The 14,842-nt window shown below is 36.1% G+C and overlaps 1 long non-coding RNA gene across 1 annotated transcript; it reads left to right on the plus strand.

Moving 5' to 3' along the window:
* Window positions 1-338: 338 nt before the first annotated feature.
* Window positions 339-3,116, plus strand: LOC116418438. Its single transcript, XR_004228449.1, has 2 exons — window positions 339-1,440; window positions 1,545-3,116. It is a non-coding gene; the product is annotated as an uncharacterized LOC116418438 (long non-coding RNA).
* The last annotated feature ends 11,726 nt before the right edge of the window (window positions 3,117-14,842 follow it).

The following is a 14,842-nucleotide window of genomic DNA, read 5'->3' on the forward strand; positions in this document are numbered from 1 at the left end:
AAAAATATAGTATAAAAGATTTAAAAGGCCAGGTGCAGTGGTTCATGCCTGTAATCCCAGCATTTTCGGAGGCCAAGTTGAGCAGATCATGAGGTTAGGAGTTAGAGACCAGCTTGGGCAACATGGTGAAACCCGGTCTCTACTAAAAATACAAAAATTAGTTGGGCATGGTGGTGGGTGCCTGTAGTCCCAGCAACTTGGGAAGCTGAGGCAGGAGAATCACTTGAACCCGGGAAGTGGAGGTTACAGAGAGCCAAGATCACACCACTGCACTCCAGCCTGGGCGACAGAGCGAGACTCCATCTCAAAAAAAAAAAAAAAAAAAAAAAAATTAAAAAATGGTCCACCCATATAGGTCACATGCCATGACTGGAGCTTGCAGGACTGGAAGTTGCTCTGGGTGAGTCAGTAAGTGAGCGGTGAGTGAATGTGAAGGTCTAGGACATTGCTGTGCACTACCGTAGACTTTATTTATAAACTAGATATTTAGGCTACACTAAATTAATAAAAATAATTTCTTCAATAATAAATTAACCTTACTGTAACTTTTCAACTTTATACACTATTTTTTAAAATTTTTTGACTTTTGTAATAACATTTAACTAGAAACACAAACACATTTTACAGCTATACGAAAATATCTTTTTTTCCTTATATCGTTTTCTATAATCTTTTCCCTATTTTTGAATTTTTTCGTTTTAGTTTTTAAACTTAAGAAAAATCCTACAAGATAAGTACTTGGAAAATTCATGTCATGTATCCAAAACTTCCCAGCATATTATAAGGACCACTCATTGTTAGGGACAACTTAATTAACAGCTAGAAGGAGAAGCTCCTGTCAAAACAGACCGAAAAGGGAGTGGAAATGTTGAGGTATTGTTTTCACCCTCAATCACACAAAAGAATTTCCTTCATTGGCTTGCCAAGATATACAATTCTATTAAGTCAAGAATCATTCTTGTCAGGATCATCAAAATACTACCTATAGTATACATTGTCAGGATCATCAAGTAGGCCTATACATTGTCAGGATCATCAAGATACTACCAGATGATAGGAATTTTTTTATCTCGATATAATCTTACAGGGTTACAGTCATATATGTAGTCTGTTGTTGACTAAAATGTTACTATGCAGGGCATGATGGCATTGCTAATGTAGGGAAGAAAGGACACACACACACAAACAAAAAAACAGATGTCTTCATGACCAAACGCAGTCAAAACAGTAGAATCAATGGAAACACAGCCTCACTTTCCCCTTCCAGACCTGAAGTGAGCACATTTTTTAGCTGAACCTAAATCGCCTACAGCACCCTAACTGCAAGGAAGCCTAGAAAATAACATTTTTTGGTTTTTCACCCTCTGCAGTTCAAGAAGGAACAACAGAAAGAGAGAAGTGGAGGTTGAACACCAGGCTACCTTTAATTTACTTATGGGGGTAAATAATTAACATAAAGATCATAATTTTGAACGAGCTTTACTCTTGTACATCATGAAATAGAAATGTTTAAAATTATCCTCCTCTTTCCACTCCAATATGAGTTTGGAAGTTCTCACTCCAATCCTCACATCAAGAAAAAGCTTCCAAAATGGAATAACAAGAATTCTCCATAAATGTTCTAGAAACTACAAGGTCTACTGCATGTCAAAAGATGAAAAGACAGGAGATACGGAGAGTCATAGCTTACCAGGACGAGAGACATCATTGGAGCCAGAAGCTGCAAAGGGCACTTAAATGGCAACTGGAAAACTGCAAGAGGCTGCAACAAAGACTAGCTTGGGAATTAACCATTCCTGGGGGAGGGAGGGGCACAGCACTCTTGGGACCAAGCTCTCATGGTAAAGATGACAGAAAAATCCTCTTATGCTTCCAGCAGGGCACAGAGGAAAAGCAACCATTTTGAAATAGCACCAGAGCATCCTATTCTCAGAGGCAGGAGTTTGCCCTCAGGGAAAATACTTTGCTGGAACCTTACTTGCCTAGGGGGAGTGCAGTTGGAAAGGACGCCTCAAGCACTCTCTGGCCTTGGCCTTTCTATTTTACGTAAGGGGATAAAAAGACTAGGAAATGTCTCTGAAGATCACAATCCAGGGACTCAGGCACACTAAAAAAAACAGACATTTAATGATGAGATTATAGAATCCTTCTAAACCCTTCCAGCATCTTACCATCATATCAACAGAACTCCAATAAAATAACTGTGGATTACAAATGAGAGAGCTGAAAGACACAAACTCAACTTAAGATACAATTTTTAGGGAAACCCAAAGGCAACAGAGGAGATCAAAATAGGGAAACTAAAGGAAATGGACGCCTATAGGAAATGGAGGTCTATAGCTACAGCAAACATTAAACACAGCCTAACTCCTACCTAGATAAACATAAAATCTCACACTAATGACCTTTTAACCTGAGCTCCTATTACTGTATCCATCATTTCCAGCTTTCAACATAAGATTTCAATGCATGAGAAAAGGTAAGGGGGAAAAATTGTGAAGACACAAAGCAAATATCAAAACCAAACTTATAGCTAGAAGAGATTTTAGAATTATCAGACCAGAAATATAACTATCATTAATATGCTAAGGACTCTAATAAAAAGAAGTGGGCATCATGTAAGAACAGATGTGTAGTGCAAGCAGACGGTTGGAGACACTAAGAAGGAATCAAAAGAATGCTAGATATCAAAAACAAGAGAATGCCTTTGACGGGCTCATCAGTACACTTGACAAGGTCAGAGAAAGAATCAGTGAGCTTAAAGATATGCCAGTGGAAATTTCCCAAACTAAAGTGCAAAGAGAAAAAACAAAAAATGATGAACAGCAATAAGATAACACACAGAATATCCAAGAACTGTGGGACAATTATAACATGCACAATGAGAATACCAGAAAGAGAAGAATGAAAGAAAGGAGCAGAAGAATTTTTGAAGTAATAATGGCTGAGAATTTTCCAAAATCAATGACAGACACCAAAACAGGGCACTCAGGATCTAGGATGGTCAGAGAACACCAAGAAGGATTCATAGCAAAAAATCTACATCTAGATGTATTATATTTAAACTGAAGTAAGCCAAAGAGAAAAAGAAAATATCAAAAAAAGCCAGAGGTGGGATAGAAAAAACCTTACCTAAAAAGCAACAAAAATAAGAATTATATTAGGCTTCTCTTCAGAAGCCATGCAAACAAGAAGAGAGTAGAGTGAAATATTTAAAGTTTTTTTGGGAAAAACTACCAACTGAGAATTCTGTATCTGGTATAATTATTCTTCAAAAGTAAAGTAAAATGAAAAATAACATAAAAATAAAAAGTAAAGGAAAAAGACATCCCAAGACAAACAAATACTGAAAGAATCTGTCCCCTAAAGACTTACCTTGGAAGAAATGTTAAATTCTTTGGAAAGAAGAAAAACAATATAGGTCAGAACTCATATCTACATAAAGAGAGAAAGAGAATTGAAGAAGAAACAAGTAAGGTAATATAAAGATCTTTTGTTTTTCTCATTCTTAACTAATCGAACAGATAGTGGTTTGTTCAGCATTATAGGATCAACCATACCTTGTGTGATTATCACTTATGTATAAATAAAATGAATGACAGCATTGCTATAGGGCAAGTTTGTCCAACCGGCAGCCTACTGGCCACATGCAGCCCAGGACAGCTTTGAATGTGGCCCAACACAATTTGTAAACTTTCTTAAAACATTATGAGTTTTTGTTTGTTGTTTGTTTGTTTTTTGCTCCTCAGCTATTGTTATTATCAGAGCATCTTATGAGTGGCCCAAGACAATTCTTCTTCCAGTGTGGCCCAGAGAAACCAAAAGATTGGACACCCCTGCTATTGCAGGTAGAAAAGAGGACTTGGGAATACTCTACTGGAAGTTATCTGCCCTACCTGTGAAGCAATATAGTGTTGAGAATTATTACATTTAGATTAGATGTAAATATATATTGTAAACTCTAGGGTAGATAGTTAAAAATAAAACAAATATAATTGATACACTAAGAAAAGATAAAACTGAATAAAAAATAGCCAAAAAAATAGGGAAGACAAAAGAAAAACAAAGAAAAACAAAAAAAGGAACAGAAGCAACAAATAGAAAACAGATGTAAGTATGGTATACATTAACACAACTATATCAACAGTCACTTTAATGTGAAGGATCTAACGCATTCATTAAAAGATAATCACAGATTTTATTTTTAAAAATACCCCAAAATATAAATAGATTTAAAATTATGGCCATCAATCAACTGGATTTAATTGACATTGATAGAATTCCTTATGCAATAATAGCAGAATACACATTCTTCTCAAATGCACGTAAAATAGTCACCAAAATAAAACCTATTCTGGGCCACAAAATACATCTTAAAATTTTTAAAAGACTAGACCTCATACAAAGTGTGCTGTAAGACCACAATAGCATAAAACTAGAAAACAGTAATAGAAAGATAGCTGAAAAATTCAAATATATTTAGAGATTAAATAACACACTGATAAATAACACATAGTCAATAGTGGCAGGATAATTTTTTTAAAAATATTTTAAACTAAATGAAATGAAAATATAATTGGTCAAAATTTTGCATCAGAGAAAGCAGTGTTTGGAGGGAAACATATCATTGAATGTGTACGTCAGAAAAGAAGAATAATTTTAGTCTGGGTGCAATGGCTCATGCCTGTAATCCCAGCACTTTGGGAGGCTGAGGTGGGTGGATCACCTGAGGTCAGGAGTTTGAGACCAGCCTGGCCAACATGGTGAAACCCCGTCTCTACTAAAAATACAAAAATTAGCCAGATGTGGTGGTGCACACCTGTAGTCCCAGTTATTCAGGAGGCTGAGGCAAGAGAATCACTTGAACCCAGAAGATGGAGGCTGCAGTGAGCAGAGATCGTGCCACTGCACTCCAGCCTGGGCAACAGAGTGAGACTCCGCCTCAAAAAAAATGATTTTAAAAATTGATAAACTAAGCTTCAGATTTAGGAAACTAGAGAAAGACAAATAACATAAACCTAAAGCAAGCAAGAAGAAAAGAAATAATATAAATTTGAGCTGAAATCAATGAAATAAAAAGAGGTAAATAGAGGAAACCAATGAAACTAAAAGCTTGTTCTTTGCAAAGATAAATACAATTGATAAACCTCTAGTTAGGCTAACAACAAAAAAACCCAGAAGACTGAAATGACTAATGTCATAAATAAAAGAGGGACCCTCACTGCAGATCCCATACCTGTTAAAAAGGTAATAAAAATATCATGAACAACACTATACCCACAAGTTTGATAATTTAGATAAAAGATGCAATTCCATGAAGATGCAATGCACCTAAATTGATACAAGGAGAAATACATAATCACAATAAGCCTATATCTGTTTAAGAAATGAGTCAATAATTAATAACACTTCAGAAAAGAAAGTCCCAGTTCCAATGGTTTTACTGGTAAATTCTACCAAATGTTTACCAAAAAAAAAAAAAAAGATACCAAATTTTCTACAATATTTTCCAGAAAACAGAAGTAGAGAGGAACTTCCTAACACATTCTACGGGGCACCTTAGTACCTTAGTACCAAAACTGGATACACATTTCAAGAAAGAAAAATTACAGATTAATGTCATTCATGAATGTAAATGCAAAAATTATCAATAAAATATTAACAAACTGAATCCAGCAACATATAAAAGAATTACACATCATAACTAAGTGGAATTTATTTTGGGAAATGCAAAAATGATTTAACATATGAAAATTAATCAACATATTACAGAATCAAGAAGGAAAACAGAGTCAAGGAGAAAAACAAAACAAAACACATGATCACCTAAATTGATATGGAAAAAGTATTTGACAAAATTCAACATACTTTAATGATAAAAAAACTTAAGAAACTAGGAATAAAAGGAACCTATCTCAGCATAATATAGGCTATGCATAGAAACCCACAGCTAACATCACACTCAGTTGTGAAGAACTGAAAGGCTTTCCTCTAAGATCAGAAACAAGACAAGGATGCCTGCTTTAAGCACTTGTATTCAACAAAGTACTGTAAGTCCTAGCCAGAAACAGTAAAATTATCTCTCTTTGCAGATGACATGATCTTACATCCACCCTAAAAATTCCACAAAAGACTTGTTGAAACTAATAAACAGAACCATCAGAGCTACAGGATATAAAATCAATACATAAAAGCAGTTTTGCTTCAATATACTAACAAGGAACAGAAAAGAAAATTATGAAAATGATTCTGTTTACAGCAACATAAAAATAGAATGAACTCTAAGGTAGCTACAGAGTTGTACACTGAAAACTATACAACATTGCTGATGAAATTAAAGAAGACATAAATAAGTGGAAAGACATATTGTATTTATGGACTGGAAGACTTAAATTTTAAGATGGCAATACCATCCAAAGTGATTTGCAGATTCAAAGCAATCCCTATTAACATCCCAGTGGTGTTTTTGAAGAAAGGGAAAAAAAAATCATCAAAAAATTCTTCAGGAATCTGAAGGATTCTGAAATATCTTGAACTCACAAAACAATCTTGAAAAAGAACAAAATGTGCAGTTTTCCTTATTTCAAAACTTATTACAAAGCTACAGTAATCAAAATAGTGCAGTACTGCCCTGAAGAGTCATAGAGACAAGTGGAGTAGGATAGAGAGCCCAGAATATAGCCTCACTTAAATAGTCAGATGCTATTCCATAAGGATCCCAAGATCATTCAATAGGAATAGAGAGTCTCCTCAACAAATGGTGTTGAGAAACCTGGATATTCACAGGTAACAAATGAAGCTGGACCCTTATCTTAGATCATATACAAAAACTAATGCAAATAGATCAAGGACCTAAGCATAAGACCTAAAACTTTAACACTCAGAAGAAAGCATAGGGGGAAAGTGACATGACATTGAATTTGGCAGTAATTATTTTAGCCAAAAGCACAGAAAAAAAAACTAAAAATATATAAGCTGGACTACATCAAAATTAAAAGCTTCTATACATCAAAGGACTCATTCAGTACCCTGAAAAGGCAACCTATGGCCTGGAAGACAATATTTGCAAATTATATGTCAAATAAGGGGTTAATATCCAGAATACATAAAGAACTTCAACTAAACAACAACAAAACAAACAAGCAAATAACCTCATTAAAAAATGGGTAAAGAGCTTGAATAGATATTTCTCCAAAGCAGATATACTGATAGATATACTGATATATCAGTATATCTGATAGATATACTGATATATATCTGATAGATATATACTGATAGTATATATATATATATATATATAGTATATATATATATATACTGATAGTATATATCAGTATAGATATATACTGATAGATATACTGATATATATACTGATAGATATACTGATATATCAGTATATAGATATACTGATAGATAGGCTGATAGACATATGAAAAGATTACTATCACTAATTATTAGAGAAATGCAAATTAAAACCACAATGAGATACCACCTCAGATTCATTAAAATGGTACTATCAGAAAACCAAAAACTTGTCTGGGCGTGGTGGCTCACGCCTATAATCCTAGCACTTTGGGAGGCCACGGAGGGCAAATCATTTGAGGTCAGGAGTTTGAAAACAGCCTGGCCAACATGGCGAAACCACATCTCTACTAAAAATACAAAAATTAGCTGGGTGTGGTGGTGCATGCCTGTAATCCCAGCTACTGAGGAGGCCAAGACAGGAGAATTGATTGAACCTGGGAGGCGGAGCCAAGATTGCGCCACTGCACTCCAGCCTGGGTGACAAAGTGATACGCTATCTCAAACGCACACACACACATACAAACACACACACACACACACACACACACACACACACACACCAAAAAACTCAGAAAATAACAAGTGGTGGTGAGAATGCATAGAAATTGGAAACTTGTGCACTTTTGGTGAAAAGTAAAATGGTGTAGCAACTGTGGGAAACAGTATAGTGGCTCCTCAAAAAACTAAGCTGGTATAAACCAGCAATCCCACTTCTGGGTACCTATAAAAAAGAATTGAAAACAGGGCTCTGAAGAGGTATTTGTAGACCCAGTTTCATACCAGCATTATTCACAATAGCCAAGAAACAGAAGGCTTCACGTATCCATCAACAGATGAATGGGTAAACAAAAATGTGTACATACCTAAGGAAATCCTGATACATGCTACAACATGGATAAATCTTGAGGACATTACGCTTAGTGAAATAAGCCAGTTGCAAAAAGACAAATAATGCATGATTCCACTTATGTGTAGTATCTAGAGGGGTCAGCTTCATAAAAATCAAAAGTAGAACGATGGTGGCAGGGGCCCAGGGAGGAGGAATTGGGGAATTGTTGCTTCATGGGTACAGAGTTTCAGTTTTGCATGATAAAAAGGATCTACAGATTAGTTGCACAACAATGTGAAAAAATACCACTGAACGCTACACTTAAAAAATCTATAAAGAATACATTTTATGTGTTTTTTATCACAACTAAAAGTAAAATAGTGAAATATGTCATGTTAATAGAATAGACGTAAATAACCACATCAACTCAGTAGATGCAGAAAAAGGATCTGACAAAATTCAACATATTTTGAAGGTAAAAACCCTCAACAATCTAGGATTAAAAATAAACTTCTTTAACCTGATAAAGTGTATCTATGAAAAATTCACAAACAACACCATGCTTTCCATGGATAACTGAATACTTTCCCTTTACTCCGACGAAAAAGACAGGGATGTGCCCTCTTGCCACTTCTATTCAACATTGTACTGAAATTTCTATTCAGGGCAATTAGGCAAGAAAAAAATGTATTTAGATTGGAAAAAATACACAAAATTATGTTTAATTGGAGATGACATCTTGTATATAGAAAATCCTAAGGAATCCACCAAAAATATTACAGTGAGTAACTTACTTATAAATGTTGAAGGATATTATATTATGTTGACTACAATTGGTTATAAACGTTGAAGGATAAAATCAGCTTATAGAATTCAATTACATTTTTGTACAATTTTTTAAAATCTGAAAATCAAACTGAAAAAACAATTTAATTCACAATAGCATCCAAAAGAACAAAATACTTAGAAAAAAATTTAAAAGAGAAGAGACAAACGTACACTGAAAACTGCAAAACATTATTAAAAGAATTAAATATGATCTAAATAAATGGAAAAGATATTCTGAACTCATGGATTGAAAACAATTGTTAATGTAGCAATATTCCTCAACTTGTTCTACAGATTTATTATAATCCTTATAAAAATTCCAGTCAGCTAATATTTGTTGAAGAAATTGATGAACTCATAATAATATTCACATGGGCCAGGCACGGTGGCTCATGCCTGTAATCCCTGCACTTTGGGAGGCCAAGGCAAGCGGATCATGAGGTCAGGAGCTCGAGACCAGCCTGGCCAACATAGTGAAAAAAATACAAAAAAATTACAAAATACAAAAAATACAGAAAAAATCTCTACTAAAAATACAAAAAAAAAATTAGCTGGGCATAGTGGCACATGCCTGTAGTCCCAGCTACTGCTGAGGCAGTAGAATCGCTTAACCCAGGAGGTGGAGGTTACAGTGAGCCAAGATTGTGCCACTGCACTCCAGGTTGGGCAACAGAGTGAGATTTCATCTCAAAAAAAAAAAGAAAAAGAACAGTAATAATAATAATATTCACATGAAAATGCTAGATGCACTTATAGCCAAAACAATTTTGAAAATTAAAAAAAAAAAAGTTGGAGAACTCACACTTTCCAATTTTAAAATGTACTACAATGCTACAGACATCAAGACTGTAGTTTTAGCATAACAACAGGCACATATATCATTGAACTGAGAGAAATAAGCCCTAGAAATCAAGCCTTACATTTATGGGTGACTGATTTTTTTTGAGATGGAGTCTCCCTCTGTCTCCCAGGATGGGGTGCAGTGGCACAATCTTGGCTCACTGCAACCTCCGCCTCCCATGTTCAAGCAATTCTCCTGCCTCAGCCTCTCAAGTAGCTGGAATTACAGGCACGCACCCCCACGCCTGACTAATTTTTGAATTTTTAGTAGAGACGGGGTTTCACCATGTTGGCTAGGCTGGTCTCGAACTCCTGACCTCAAGTGATCTGCCAGCCTTGACCTCCCAAAGTGCTGGGGTTACAGGCATGAGCCACTGTGCCCAGCCTGGTGACTGATTTCTGACAATAGTGCCAAGAAAATTCAATGGGGAAAAAATAGTCTTCTCAACAAATGGTGCTGGTACAACTGGATATCCACACACACACAAAAGATTTGGGACTCTTCTCTCACATCATATGCAAAAATTTACTCAAAGTAGATCCTAGACTTAAATGCAGAAGCTAAACATGTAAAACCCTCAGAAGAAAATTTAGGTGCAAATTTTAATAACTTAGGTTTAGGCAACATATGACATAAAAAGCATAAGCATTAACAGAAAATAATTACATATGTTAAATTGATTAAATTTTAAAAATTATACTGCAAATGATATCAAGAAAGTGACAAAATTATTCATAGAATGAAATAAAATTTTTGCAAATCATATATCTGATGAGGTGCTTATAAATCAAGAATATATGAAGAATTATTTCAAGTCAATACTAAAATGTAAATGATCTAATTTTGGGCAGAGGATTTGAATAGAAACTTTTTCAAAGAAGGTATATAAATGACCTATATATACAACAAAACTATGCTCGAATCATTGGCTGTCAGGGAAATGAAAATCAAAACCATAATGAGGTTTGTGTGTGTGTGTGTGTGTCTGTGTGACAAGGTCTCACTCTGTTGCCCAGTGTTGTTTAGGATTTGGAGAAATTGGAATCCTCTTATAATGTAAAATGGTGCAAACACCTTGGAAAACCGTTTGGTGCTTTTCCAAAAGGTTAAACATAGAATTACCATATGACCCAGCAATTCCACTCCTAGGTATATCCCTAAGAGAAAGGAAAATGTAATTATGTCCACACAAAAACTTATGCACAGATGTTCAAGGTAGCATCATTCATAATAACCCAAAGTAGAAAACATTTACCAACTGAGGAATGACTAAAGAAAATGTGGTATATTCACGCAATGGACATTATTCATCAATTTGAAAAAGTACTGATACATGCTACAACATGGGTGAATCTGAAAAATGTGCCATGTAGGGAAGCCAGTCACAAAAAGCAACATATTGTATAACTGCAAGTATATGAAATTTCCAGAATAGACGAATCTACTAAGACAGAATGTAGATTAATGTTTGCCTGAGGAAATGGAGATTGACTGGTAATAGATACAGGGTTTCTTTCTGAGGTGACAAAAATGTTCTAAAATTGACTGGGGTTAAGGTTGCACAACTCAGTGAATATAATAAAATCAATTTAATTGTAATTTTAAGGATGAATTTTATATTATGTTAATTATAATTCAATGGAGCTTTTTAAAAAAGATACCATTTAGCTGTCAGGGCAAAATGAAGGCATTTTTATTAATGTAGGGATTCAGAGAGAATTCAGTTTGTGAATCTTATCCGAGAAAGATGCTTGAAGCTCTTAACCCAAATGTTAACTGGAGCAGAACAAATATGTCGAAACAGCAGTGGTTAATTAGCAAGCAGTGACGAGCACAGACTGTACAGCTAGTAGATGGTGATGAGGAGGCTGGGATTGAGGTGGAAAGGTTCATTGTGGATTTCTGAAGTGAAATATACTATATGATAAAAGAATCTTAATAGTGGCTTGACACAGAAATATACCTCTTCAATCTCGAGATTTACAAATGTGCTTTGTAATGGATGGAATAAGTGAGGGCTCCTCATCAGAGTTCTTGCATGGGGAAGAATAGAGAAGGGATAGAGTTTGAATGCTGCCTTTTGGTGGAGACAGAAATGTGTAATGAGGCATCTTAGTAAGTGGTCTGATAATTATTTAATTTTATGTTATTATAAAGAAATGGACTGTAAAGAATTTTTTTTTTTTTTTTTTTTTTTTTTTTTTTTTTTTTTTTTAAGACAGAGTCTTGCTCTGTCTCGCCCAGGCTGGAGTGCGGTGGCACAATCTCTGCTCACTGCAGCCTCCGTCTCCTGGGTTCAAGTGATTCTCCTGTCTCAGCCTCCTGAGTAGCTGGGATTACAGGCACCCACCATCACACCTGGCTAATTTTTGTATTTTTAGTAGAGATGGGGTTTCACCATGTTGGCCAGGCTGGTCTCAAACTCCTGACCTCAGGTGGTCCACCTGGCTCGGCCTCCCAAAGTGATGGGATTACAGATATGAGCCACTGGGCCATGCCAAGAATGAAAATATTAACTGAAAAGCAGAGTTAGATTCAAAATGTAAAGGAGGAGGGAAAAGAGCACAATGAACCCAGCAAAAGTACGGAATGGGAGGAAAAAAAGGAAACGAAGCATAACTGTTGTTGTAAAATATGGACCAACTAGGGTATCAGTTGTCACATTGCCTCAAGGCTTCTTCTGATTCGGGTTACTGTGCTGAACGCTTTATAACTTAATGCATTCCACAAGTTTTACTGAGTATCGACCATCAGCCCTGTGCATTACGGCAGCCACAGGTCACCTGCAGCGTTTGAATTCCAGAAATGTAGAGTCCAAATTGAGATAAGCTGTGAGTGTAAAATACACATTGGAGCTCATTTAAAGAAATGTTAATATTGATTACATGTTAAAATGATAATATTTTAATATATATTAGGTTTAATAAGATATGTTATTTAAAATAATTTGATTTTTTTAAAAAAAAAACTTTAAAAAATACTTTGTAGAAACCTGAAAATTACATATCTGGCCTGCATTTTACTTTGGTTGAACAGTGTGAATTCAAACACTTTTCTATGTGCCTGGACAAATAAGCTCCCTACATTTAGGTGTTTTATATTCTAAACAAAGGAAACAGACAAAAACAAAGGAAATTAACAAACTAGACCATTTAATATACTAAGTTGTATGATGAGAGTAAATAGTGTGGTATGATAGAAAGGTATGGGGTTGGTGCTTCTTTGGATAGAAATGTTAAGAAAAGGGGGTGTGACACTGAGTTGAAATGAGAAGGCTGCACAATCAGGATGCTCTCCAGCTGTTCTGAATATCGACCTGAACCATTTGTAAAAGAGACTTGAAGTTTCAGTTTCTCTGTGAAGCCGTCATAGGGAACCCCCAGGAGGCTCAGGGGTGGGCTAAGGGCAGCCTGCAGTGCTGTAAGGACATCATGCTAGCACTTCAGGGCCAGCCTGAGGCAGGTCCCCTGCACAACAGATACCTCCCCTGACACTGGAATGCTTCTGAGCCTACTGACGTTATGGCAGCTAAGTCAGGCAGAATGCAGCTTGTCCGCTGGTCACCTCGTGTGTCATAGTTAAACACACTCTCCACTAGGTAAGTTAAGAGGCATTTCTCAAAAGGAAAACAGCCATAACAATGAGTTTTGTTAAAAAAAAAATTCCGGGGCCCTCGACTGTGCTTTCTCATCAGAGCCTGCCCCAGCCACAGAGACAGCATGTTATTCTACTAGAACTCTTTCCCTCGGGGTCTGCTTGGGCCAAGTGACAGGGCTGAGTGGCACTGCAGTCTGACCAGCTGGGGAGCTCTTTCTTACCCAGGGAGATGCTCAAACCCTTCAGCCAGCCAGGCCAGAGCGCAGCCTGCAAATGTGGAATTGGCCGCCTAGTAAATCCAGAGGCCCCCTTGTATGGGGCTACCTTCTCTGTGGCAGAAAGCACACAAGATTCTTACCTTGGCAGAGGATATTGGTATAAGTCCCAGACCACAGGACTCCCAATAGACTCACTAACTCTTCTCATGTGATTTAGATGCTCCCTCTTAAAAAAAACTTCAATTTTATCAGTGTAGGGTGTCAACATGATAAACTGGGATGATGTAATCAAGGTCACACCAAGCTAAAGAGGCGACATATCCTTGAAAATTGTATGAGAAAAGCAAACTGCTATCCTAGCTAGGCGAAAGTCAATAGGTTATGGTGCTTTGGGGACTTGCGGCTGGGGAGAAAATAGGCTCACTAAGTCCACAGCACCAGTTTAAGAGGCTGTAGTGATGGGATCCAGCAAAGAAATACCACTGGAAGAGACTAAGTGAGGTTGTTCCTTTTTGGCGGCAGCCCAGGCTAAGGGGTTACAAACACAGCTTCTCACCACCTGAGTTGAGTTCATTAGTGAGGCTTCATTTAGACTATTCCTGTATTTCAAGTTTTTGATAATTTTATAAATGGTCTCTTTTCATTACATTTTATTTTCTAATGGTTTGTTGCTAGTATATAGAAACACAGTAGATTTGCATATATTCATATTACAACCTTAACAGATTTGCTTATTAATTTGAGTAGACTATAGATTATTTTGAACTTTCTGCATGGAGTAATCCACATACAGAATAATGACAATTCTATTTATTCCTTTTCAATTTCTATTTTCTTTTTATTTCTTTTTTATTTTCCTATGTCTCTTATTGTACTTGCTGATATCTCCACTATAGAAATGAATAAAAATGGAAATAGCAGGCATTTTGATCTTGTTTCTGATCTTACAGGAAAAGTTTTAAACCTTCTAATTATGTTTGCTTGAATGTTTGTTTTGCTTTTTAGATCTCCTGTATCTGATTAAGAAAGTTTCCTGCTATTTCTAGTTTGTTAAAAGTGCTTATCATTAATGAATGTTGATTTGATTTTATTTTCTACATATTTTTGATATGGCAGGAAGGCAGGGAAGTGCTGCATAGAGAAAGTCAGGGTCCATGGCAAGGGCTCTGTTTGGACAAACCGAGGCAAGATGGTGCACTTCCGGGTTCTTCATCCCCACCCCCA

The sequence above is a fragment of the Piliocolobus tephrosceles genome, chromosome 14 (assembly GCF_002776525.5).
Source record: "Piliocolobus tephrosceles isolate RC106 chromosome 14, ASM277652v3, whole genome shotgun sequence".
NCBI classification, from domain to species: domain Eukaryota; kingdom Metazoa; phylum Chordata; class Mammalia; order Primates; family Cercopithecidae; genus Piliocolobus; species Piliocolobus tephrosceles.